Raw genomic sequence first — 11,216 nt, 5'->3', positions numbered from 1 at the left:
CCACTTTTCCACCGCCAGAAGATGCAAGTTTTATTCTTCAAAAAGTTGATTAAAATTCTCAGTGTCTTAATTGTCCAGAGAAAGAACCATAAAATCATTATATTCAAATCTGAACTGTGAACTCTGTGTGTGTTCGTTCAGAGATACACACCATTTTAAAAGCTGTAAAACATAATTACTTGGGTAAGCTCTGAACATGTGTGATATTTCACAAATACCACTCTGATGTATCTAGGTTATGTTTACACATTTTAAGACACATTAGGGTAATTTCCATGGGAAAAAAAATGTGTATTTTCTCCCAAATTCTATGTAAATGGTAATTTTGAATGCATAAGTACATTTTTGGTTAAAGAGAACATCATTGTCACTTAATATATTACTGGAGATATACACAGATGTTGTTTATGTTTGCGTTTTATGTAAATTGCCTTTCAGTGGAGAAGAAATGTATACATAAGATTTCAACTTGTTATGTTTTACGTATTTAGTTTGTGTAGTTTGTTTATGTTTCACAGAAAGCAAATATAAGAAGGCAATAGAAACCAGCATATTGCATCAAGCTTTCTAGTAGTTTTAAATTAAGTGCCCTGCATTTGTTAGCCTTTACAAATGCTGAGGAATTAAGAGGCACTTGGAAGACTGTGTCTTCTACTGCACCCCACGGACAGCAGTTTCGGCAGTTAACTGGTCTTTTCTCTGAGGGCAGTCATTCCCACCCTGGTTTCTTTGCTCGTGATGTCTCTTCAGATCCCATTTCCATCTCACCATGTGCCTCCTGGGGTGTTGTCAAGTCCTACCCACATTAGTGTCCTGACGCTACTATAACAAATTACTACAAACCTGGTGGCTTCAAACAGCAAAAATGTATTCTCTCCAAGTTCTGGAGGCCAGAAATCAGTTTCATGAGGCCGGATCAAGGTGTCAGCACGGCTGTGCTCCCTTTGAAGGCTCTGGGGGAGAATCCATTCCTTACGTTTTCAGCTTCTGGTGGCTGCTGGTCATTCTTGACTTGTGGCCATTTATCAGTCCAACCTCTGCCCCCGGGGTCATGCTGCCTCTCTTTTATAAGGACACTTGTGAATGGATTTGCGCTCACCCAGATAATCCAGAATAACCTCCCCACGTTAAGATCTGTAATTTAATCACATCTGCAAAGACTATCCTTATGTTGACCTTAAAAATAAAACAGCCAGTTTTCTTACCAGTTATTTTACCAGCAAAAATGGGTTTATTTGGGAATAGCAGAGAGTTGCAGTTCTGCACAAGTATTCTATAGCAAAAACTACAGGCGAGTCTGGAGAGTTAAAGGAGAGGACCATTCTTTTATAGGGGAAAGGGGGAAGTTGGGAGGGGCTGTTATAAATGGTTCATTGGAGGAAACTAGGAGTTCAAAGTGTAGTGGCTTTTCATTGGCTGAGTTGTGACAATCTCTCCTGGAGCAGCTGTCGCTGGGCAAGCAAAGAATCTTCCTTCCTCCTGCTTGGGAAGTAAGCTTCCCACTGGGAATGACAGGTTCCTCTCTTCCCGCTGGGGTCTGTAATTGACATTGAGTGGTAGCCTGTGAGGGCTTCTCCTCCCAGCCTCCCAGCTTCATTTTCAATGAGGTTTCCTTTATTCAATTTCACACTTACAACATATGTAGTTTCCAGAGATTAGGACCTGATATCTTTGGGTGGCCGCTATCCTGCATCCTATGCTGCTCATTCTTCTAACCCATCTCAAATCCCGCCTTTTCCATGAAGTAGGAAAGTGGAAGAAGCTCTGAATTGGGAACCAGAAGAGCTAGACTCTAGTTCTGACTTAGAACTAACTTGCTGAGTTATCTTGGGCACCGCATTTCTTTGGACTTCAACATGCTTGATTATAGGATAGATGAGTTAGATGCAACTTTGTGCCTTGGCATTTTGGGCGAGATAATCCTTTGTAATCCTTTGCTGTGAAGGACTTTCATACCCTAATGCCAGTAGGGATCCCAGTCAATATGATAAGCCCCACCCACATTTCCCAGTGTCCTGGGATGGGGTAGGGGAATAATACTGTCCAAGCTGAGAACCACTGTAGTAGGGTATCTCTAATATCCCCTTTAAAAAGAGTAATATATTTATTGATCCTATTTCCCCTCGGTTTAGAAGTCAAGTGTGTCATGCCAATTTAAAACAATATTGGAAAACAAGTATCAACAAGAAATAATGCTATAAGCATTTTGACATTTTCCATCCAGTCTTTCTTCATCCATTTCTGTACACTTTAAAACTCCGATTGCCTCTCACTGTATCTTCCGTTTCATAACTTGTTACTCCTCTAAACCATAAATATGAGCATTCTTCCATGTCGTGAAATATTCCTCTGAGATGATTTCCAATGAAACTTAGAATTTCATCTATGTCATTAGTATAACACTAGGAGTCACATCACTCTGACCCTGTGAACACAATACACCTTTTTTTCTTCTCCTGTTTTTTGCACCATTTCTGCACCAGCTTATAGTATGCTTTTTGTTCTCCATTTTTAAAATGAATGCATAAGATTATAAAATCATTGAGAGCAGGTACTGGAAAAATGCCAACTTGAATAAAAATCAACTAAATATAGGAAGCACATAAAATATCTTTAAACACTTCCTTTCTAAATGGATGCTTTTTCCTGGTGCTGTTTTAGCCTGGGGGTGGAGATAACAATAATAGTAATTAACACTCAGGCAGCATTTTTGTATGCCAGGCACATTCTAAGTGTTTGACATATATGGATTCATTTAACTCTTACAATAAGCATATTAGGTAGGTACTCTTAGAAGAAAACTGAAGCTCAGAGAGGCCAAGGAACTTGCCCAAGGCCACACAGCTAGTAAGTGGCAGAGCTGGGCTCTCAGCTCAGGTGGTGTGGATCCCGATGTCTGCGCTCTTCACTGCTACACCATATAGACTCTTGAACAGGCAACACCAGGAGAGCTGGGGAGACCCTGGGAGCTAGGGGCTTGCCTCTGTCTCTTAGGGGTCTAGGACGAGGGTCAGCCTGCACCAGGTGGGTGATGGGTTAAGCGTCTGGAAATGCTTCAGGTGCTTCTTCAATATTTATATCTACCCCAGAACACGATCTGCTTCTGAGGAAGAGGATACATTTAGATTTCTCTTTTATGTGTGAAGTCCTGAGTTATTTGGCAGACTATTTTTTAATTTTTCTCTCTGATATTTTAGCACCCTGAAAGATGAGCACCTCAGGCTGTTGTGCAGCCAACCAGCTTTCGTCCAGCTCCTTCTAGAAGCATGTAGGGGGCTGGGGGGTGCTCCTCTGGCACCTGTTGAGGAGTGGGTGTTTCTACTTCTCTCTCTAAACAGCTCTTGACTGAAGTTAAGGGTGACACTTCCCAAACTAGGGCAGTGGACAGTGTAGGGAGCAAAATTTGCCACCCCAAATTGTGGCGTGAGGATTGATTTAGACTGATTATTTTTAATACCCAAAGACTCAGGAAGAACTTGTGACTTTTCCCCAACTGCCTAAAAGAGTGTAAATAGAGGTCCTGCTCCAGGAAGGCCCTCTCATCTATGCAACCACAGTTGGAATTGGGTGCGGTAGACAGCGAGGAACCCAGTGAAGTCTGTTTACTAGAATCCTCTGTGTCCTATAACTGTCCGGGTCCAGAAAACATTTGTTCGCTAAACAGTTGCTTTCCCATCTCCATGTTACTTGCCTTCTTCCCCTTTGAGGTCCCAAACCACTATCCCAAACCCCTCTTTTGTCTTCAGTTGAAGATGGTGTTTGAGGGGAAGGCTTAGACCATTTTGGTGAGTTACTCAGTTTTCCTGGGTCTATCCACTGTGTACGTGTTATTAAACTTTTGCTTGATTTTCTCCTGTTTATCTGTTTCACGTCAGTTTAATTCTTAGACCAGCAAGAGGAACCTAGATAGGTAGAAGGAAATTACTTCCTCGTCAGTGACGGTCAGGACAAATATTACTTAAATGGCAATAAAATGCTTCAAAGTACAAATAACAAGTTATTCATGTTATTATTATATGTGTTCTTTAAATGTTATTCATGCATAATTGTTCATTCAGCGATGGCATGGTTCTCTGTCTGGTGAAACCTCATTAAATAAACAGATGAACAAAAGATCTTTAGTATCTCTTTTTGGTTCTTTCTTAGGATTTCCATCTCTCTGCTTACATTGCCCATCTTTTCTTGCATGAGGCTACTTTATCCATTAGTGCCCTTAGCATATTAATCATAGCTGTTTTAGATTCCTGATCTGATTATTCCAACACCCTGCCATGTCTGGTTCTGTTGCTTGCTCTGCATCTGCAAATTGTGTTTTTGGCCTTTTAGTATGCCCTGTAACTTTTTCTTGATAGCTGGACAGGAACTACTGGATAAATAGGGCTTTACTAAGGTGACAGTGAGGTGTGGGGGAGGGAAGTGTTCCATAGTCATACGATTAAGTCTCTGTCTCCTAGTGATCCTGTGCGCCTGAGCTGTGGACCTCACGCGTGCTTCTCATTTGTTTTCTTTCCCTTAGGCGGGACAGGATGGCTACAGTGGGCTGGGATTGGGTATTCTCTTCTCCAGGTCAGTTAGGTTCTGATAATGCCCCGGCAGGTTCGCCTCTGGTTAACTAGTCTCCCACCAGTGCGGGCATTGTCAAGAGGGACAGGGCACTCTGGCCTGTCGCAAAGCGGTTTCTTTTTCCCAATCCTGGTGGAAGCTTGAGGGATTCTTCTCCCATGTTTATTGCGGGAATTCAGTTGAGCTCTTGGAGGTGTTATGCCCCTGCCCCAAGACTGCCCCTGCCCCCCTTACCACTGAGTTCTTAGCTTCCAGCCTCTAGCAATTCATCAATCACAGTCCCAGTTTCCCTGCCACTGCCCTGGTTCCTCTGCTGGTTTCCGCTCCTGAGTCTCTGCTCCAGTAAGCTGTTACTGCCTGCATTCGCCTGTCAGTCTTTCCCATCTTAGGGGCAGTGTTTTGCCCTGTGTCCTCCCCTCTCTTACGGGTCCAAGAGGAGTTGTTGGTTTTTAGTCTGTTTAGCTTTTTACTTGTTGTTATGACAGAATGGTGACCGCTAAGCTCCTCACACATGGAATCAGAAATTCCAGAGGAACAGAAGAAGTATTTCAAGTTCTGCCCTCAAGGAGCTTAATCCCTAGATGGGAAGGCAGGCAATAACCAAACAAACCTAGGCTAGACTCCCAGGTGGTGATGGCTCTTAGGAAGGAACATTCAGTGGCGGGAGGAGAGCCAAGTGGGTTGGGGGTAGGGGACGGAGGAGAGGGGCGCCTGCTTGGATGGGACGGCCAGGTGACACGCAAGCAGCGCCTGGGATGAAGGAGCAAGCCACGCGAACATCAGAGAAAGAGACGTCCAGGCTGTTGGGACCTCATGAGCTTGATGTGATCAAGGAAGCCAGTGGGACTGGAAAGTGATGGGCTGGGGCAGAGTGACCAGAGGCCAGACTGGAGAGGGAGATGGGAGGCAGATCTTGCAAGACCTGAACATACTGTTAAGAGAGGGACCGGAAGACAGTGATGGATTTTGAATCACGAAGAGATATGATTTGATTTCCATTGTATACCTTTGTTATGGTGCCGTTTGGAGGCTGGATTGTAGAAGGACAAGGATAGCAGGAGCTGGGAGACGCAGGAGCCACTCCACTGGTCCAGGAGGGAGGTGCTGGTGGCTTGACTAGGGCCCTACGGAGCGAGTGAAAAATGGTCAGATTCTGAATATAATTTAAAAGGAAACTTGATAGGTTGGTTGTGGCAGTGTGAGAGAAAAAGAGAAATCAAAGACTTCCCCTGTCGAGGGTAGGTACAAGTGGGGAAGGATGCCAAAGCAAAATCAAATCCTAAATTTGGTTTGCCCATTAGATATCTAAGTAAGATGTTGAACACACATTTGGACATATTGGTCAGGGGAGAGTTCCATGCTGGAGATCTAATGGGGGGCATAAAGATACGGTTTAAACACAGGAGACTCACAGCATCATCTGGAGCCGTGCTTTCCGATATGGTAGCTGCTAGTGGCCACATGTGGCTATGGAGCACTTAACATGCAGCTAGTGGAACCAAGGAACTGAATTTTGTTTAATGTTAATTACTTTAAATTTAAATGTAAAAATGAACACTTCATTCTGCTATCGGAAAACTTTTAAGTATGCTTGGAAAGACTTAGGTATAGTTTTCAACTGTAAATGTTATGAAATCAGGCATTTCCTACAAGATGGAGACCAGACCTTTTTTTTATGAAAGTGTAGCATCTGAATTAAGATGTACTCTAAATGTAAAATATGTAACACATTTCAAAGACTTGGTACAAAAAGTGTAAAATAACTCACTAGTTTTAATATTGATTGCATGCTGAAATGATAATACTTTGTATGTACTGACATAAAAACATGTCATGAAAATTAATTTTACCTGTTTCTTTTTGCTTTTTTCTTTTAACAATGTGGCTACTAGAAGATTAAAAATTACATATGTGGCTCGCATTACCTTTCTGTTGGATAGGAGAGAATGTAATAAAAAAAGAAATATCTGAAGATTGAACCCTTGGAGTAGTTTATGACTTAGAGGTCTTGGAGAGAGGGATAATCTTTGGAAAAAGCCTCAGAAAGAAGTAGCCCCAAAGGGAAACCAACCAGGAGAGTGAGATGATCTACAAACCAGGTAAAAAAAAGTGTTAGGAAAGAGACAGCAGCTACTGAGTAAGAGGCTGCTGAGAGGTTAGATACAATGTAGACTGAGAATGGGCCATTGGATTTGGCAACGTGGAGACTATTGGTGAACTTGATGGTTTCAGTGTGTGTGTGTATGCGTTTTTGTGTCTTTGTGTGTAGTGGGGCACAAAAGGCTGACTGAAGTAGATTATTAAAAAATCAATGATAGAAATTCACTACTCCTTCAAGAAATTTTGATTTGCAGAGAACCAAAATAATGGAGATGCTGGGGAGTGAGGCTCAAGGAAGGATTTATTTTTAATTTAATGAGAAATACATTTTTATAATAGCTACTTGCTTTTTATTCTCTATTAAAATTTTACCCTAAATATATCATCTGGTAAATATCTATTAGCTAGCAGGATGATTCTCATTTTGTTTAATCAGAGTTGAAGAATTCTGAAGATTTCAAACGAGTACCAGTGTGTTGTTCGGCTCACAGAATCCTTATGAACAAAAAGATCTAGGATTACTAAATCTGTGTTTAGTTACTAAAATGACTAGCAAAGGATTGTATGCAGTTCCCTAAAATATAAAACTGTGGCATCATCTGTGCTGCACTATGTAAAAGAGTGGAATTCTAGAACTTTGGAATAGAACACAAGTGCCAAACTCACATTAAATTTTGGTTATCATGTCTTACCTTAATTTCCATTGTACTCACTGTAGATTTTGGTGCATAATAAGTGTTAGTATAACTGAATGAATGAGTAAAGATAATCTCAACATCCTGAAATACTAAAAGGACCAGCAATACCCAAGAACTCACCAACAGATGGCACCATGCTGTTTCCTATATGAGTTTATATGTTAATATGACATTCAATTCTTAATTTCAAGGGCTGGTTAGGGGGAAAAATGGAATCTCTAGGAATATATCTTGCTTCTTCAAATTTTTGAATTATTAAAGCATGTTCATACGTTTTTATTTATTACAAATGTCTGTGTTCTTACTCTTAGGCCCTTTCCTTAGGTCAGAACTTGGAAGAAAAGGAAAGGAGATTGACTTGTAGATAAGAGAAAGAAAATACCCATAGGTTATCACTATTAAAATGTTTGTGAATACTAAGAAGTCAAGCTGCTAATTCATTCCCCCTCAGAGATTACTATCCTTCAGTGGCAGTAAAACCCAGGGTGTTTTGCAGATGTCTGGAGCTCTGGCATGATGCTTTAGAGAGCAGATGCTGCATTTTGCAGTTCTCGTGTGTTCAGATTGAAAGTGACAAGGACTAAACACACAGTGTCCTTTAAAAACAAAACAACTCCTAACCCCATGTGGTCTGCATACCCAAAGTGTGAAATACTCATCTGAGTGCCAAATGTAAACAGTGCTCCCACCATGACCTCCAATTACTTTTATTTTCTGTAGAATTGCTTATAATTTTCATAATTTCCTATGCCCATTATTTCACCTGCAGATCTGAGAAGTGAACAGCGACAAGAGTGTTGTGAAAAGCGCAGCCTGGCAGCTCACATGAGTGTGGAGTCCTGGTCACACACAAGATGGATGGAGAGCGGTGGCAGCACCAACAGCCACGCAGGGTTAAGTCATTGACCTAAAATTTGAGAAGAGCAGCTACCGCCAAAATTATTTTTTCAGTCTCATCAAGAAGTCTCTATCTCAGATGTGGATGCATCCTTGCAAATAAATGCAACAGGTCAAAGGTAAGAAGTAGGTACTTTCTAAGTGACTCTAAGTGGAGCAGCCCACAGTGCCCAGCACCCCCAGCCCCCTCCCCTCCGTGAGCCTGCGGGCTGAGATTTCGGGAGGGCCAAGCAGGGCAGTCTGGGCCTCCTTGGAAGATCAATAAGAGCTCCCAGGTTCTGGTACATCTGAAATGGCCAATACTTTTCCAGGAGGGTTATCACTGAGTTTCTTGAGAATCGCACCACTATGAACTTAAAAACACATGTGCACAAATGATAAAATACTTAAATGATGTATCAATTATTCTCTCTGTGTTTTCTTCAACCTGAGCATGCTCCTCAGTTGCCTTTGTGAGTTTCTTCTGTCCTTTAATCAAGGCTCATCCCAGGGCTTCATAACTCACTCACTGACTCAGTTACCACACAGAGGATGAAGATTCCAGACCTCACCTGAGCTCCTGACTCCTCTCTCTCCCTTCTAAACCTCTCTTGATGAATATTTCATCAGTGGCTCAAATGCAACCTGTGGGAGGAGAAAAAAATTTCATTATTCTCTTCCCAGACCTGCTGCCCTTCTGCATTCACCTTTGTGTGTTTGTGTGTGTGCGGAAGTTTTTCAGAATAATGTTTGATACTTTAAAAAAAGAACATGAGTTACGTATGTTATTAAGCATACTTACAGGATAGATATTCATGAAGCCTTCACTCAGCTTAGAAATTAGCACATTAACCAATACTGTTGCATCTGTGTGGGACTTTGCTGCCCCAACCTCTTGACTTCTTCTCATAATGTATTAGTTTCTTATTGCTGCTGTAACAAATTACTACAAATTCAGCAGCTAGAAACAACATAAAAATGTTATCTTACAGTGGTGGAGATCCAAAGTGTAAAATAGATCAGCAGGGCTGCATTCCTTCTGGGGTCCCCAGGGGAAAAGCTGTTCCCTTGCCTTTCCCAGCTTTCAGTGGCTGTCTGCATTTCTCGGCTTGTTGCCCCTTCTTGCATTGTCAAAGCCAGCAGCGTTACATCTTCAAATCTCTCCCTCTCTGCCTTCTTTGTGGGTCAAATTCTCAAATCAGGCTCATGTGGATCAGACGTCTCACCCGCTGTTAAGTTTATCAATAATTTAAAGGATACAGGTAATTCTGAGGCGCAGGCACAGAAGGCGGAGGTCTGAGACCATCCACATTGCTCTTCAGATCCTTTCTTGCTACACTGGATGTACGCTGGTCCCAGATTAATAAAAGAAGTCTCTAAGCAGTGTGTGAGATTCACGTCACCGATACAGAAGGAGGTCATTTTGAAAACAAAAAGTCTCCATCTATACACCATCAATCCATAGATCGCAAGTTTGTTTACCATGACCAGTTCTAGACAATCTGCTAAAAGCGTTCCATGGGTAAGGACCTTTCTATTCACAAATTCCAGTCATTCATTTGCCAAGATGTCTGTCATGAGTATGTTTACAAGGAGATTAGACTATGTTCTTTCTTTCCTGGAGTCATTGCTTCTCATTTCCCAGCTGGAGAGAATGAATTACAGATCTGCTGCTTAACCATTTATTTCCTAGTATCTTTGATTAACATGCATGGTGTAAGATAAAAACCCTGTTTTTTTCCTATATGGATAACTAGCTCTCCCAGTAACATTTATTATTGAATTTCATAAAATTTTTATAGACTATAATCTGTATACTACTCAGTCATTGAAATATGTAATATTTGGAGATGACTTATGAATTAGCATGTGGTCAAGTTTTAATATATTTTGTATGTATTGAGGAAGATTGTATAATTTTTTTTAAAGATTGTGTATTATTTAACTGTTAAAGATAGGGTTTTCTAAATTGAACTATAGTTGATTTACAACATTGTTTTAGTTTCTGATATACAGCCTAGTGATTCAGTTATACATATATACATATTCTTTTTCATTATAGGATATTAAAAGCTATTGGATATAGTTCCCTGTGTTATACAGTAGGACCTTGCTGTATCTCTATTTTGTATATGGTGGTTCATATCCGTTAATCCCAAACTCCTCATTTATCCTTCTCCACCCCCTTTCCCCCTGGTAACCATAAGTTTGTTTCCTGTGTCTGTGAGTCTGTTTCTATTTTGTAAATAAGTTCATTTACTTCATTTTTTTAGATTCCACATATAAGTGATAAAAAGTAGGGTTTTTTAACTGCCTTATAAATCAAACTGATTGTTCATTTTTTAAGTTTTCAATTTCCAAAATTTCACAAAGATTTATTATATTCTTGACATATGAATAACTGAGATAGATCTGTTGGAACCTTCTAATGTGTTATTTGTCAACATTCTTCTGTGGTTCTATTGACTTTTCTCTATGTACATGAATGTTTCATTATTGGGTGCATACAAGTTTAGAATTATTCTATATTCCTGGTGAATTTATCAAAATATAGTGACTGTCCCATTCCCTAATAATGCCTTCAACTCTAAGTTCACTTTGTCTGATATTAATACAACCTTACCACCTTTTAAAAGTTAATATTTGCCTGGCCTTTAAAAACCTTTTTACTTTCAGCATTTCTAAGTCCATATGTTTGAAGTGTGCCTCTTGTAAAGAGACTATAATTAGTTTTTTGTCTATTTTTTCCATTGTTTTAGTCAATTTACATCTATTGTGATTACTGACATATATGAACTTGCTGTTATCATCAATTTTTTCTTCTTTTCTTTTAAAAGTTGCTTGCGTTTATGTTCATTATTGTTTTTTATTTCATTTTTTCCACCTACTGGATTGAAAATGTGGATGCTATTTCTATTCTTCCATCTGTACATCTGAAATATCATTATTCATATTTAACGTGTGAATAAGAGTTAAGTT

At 40.3% G+C, this 11,216-nt stretch overlaps 1 long non-coding RNA gene across 1 annotated transcript in view; it reads right to left on the bottom strand.

Annotated features, from left to right (window-relative positions):
* Window positions 1-1,303: 1,303 nt before the first annotated feature.
* Window positions 1,304-11,216, bottom strand: part of LOC141574233 (uncharacterized) — a 27,388-nt gene continuing 17,475 nt past the window's right edge. Inside the window, exons 3-5 of the long non-coding RNA XR_012501107.1 lie at window positions 8,810-8,882; window positions 5,570-5,687; window positions 1,304-1,537 (exon numbers count right to left, since the gene is read on the bottom strand). This is a non-coding gene — a long non-coding RNA (uncharacterized LOC141574233). The remainder of the gene's footprint in view (window positions 1,538-5,569; window positions 5,688-8,809; window positions 8,883-11,216) is intronic.

The sequence above is a fragment of the Camelus bactrianus genome, chromosome 2 (assembly GCF_048773025.1).
Source record: "Camelus bactrianus isolate YW-2024 breed Bactrian camel chromosome 2, ASM4877302v1, whole genome shotgun sequence".
Classification (NCBI taxonomy): domain Eukaryota; kingdom Metazoa; phylum Chordata; class Mammalia; order Artiodactyla; family Camelidae; genus Camelus; species Camelus bactrianus.
Note: the sequence above shows the minus strand (reverse complement) of the source record. Positions and strands in the feature narration are given on the sequence as shown.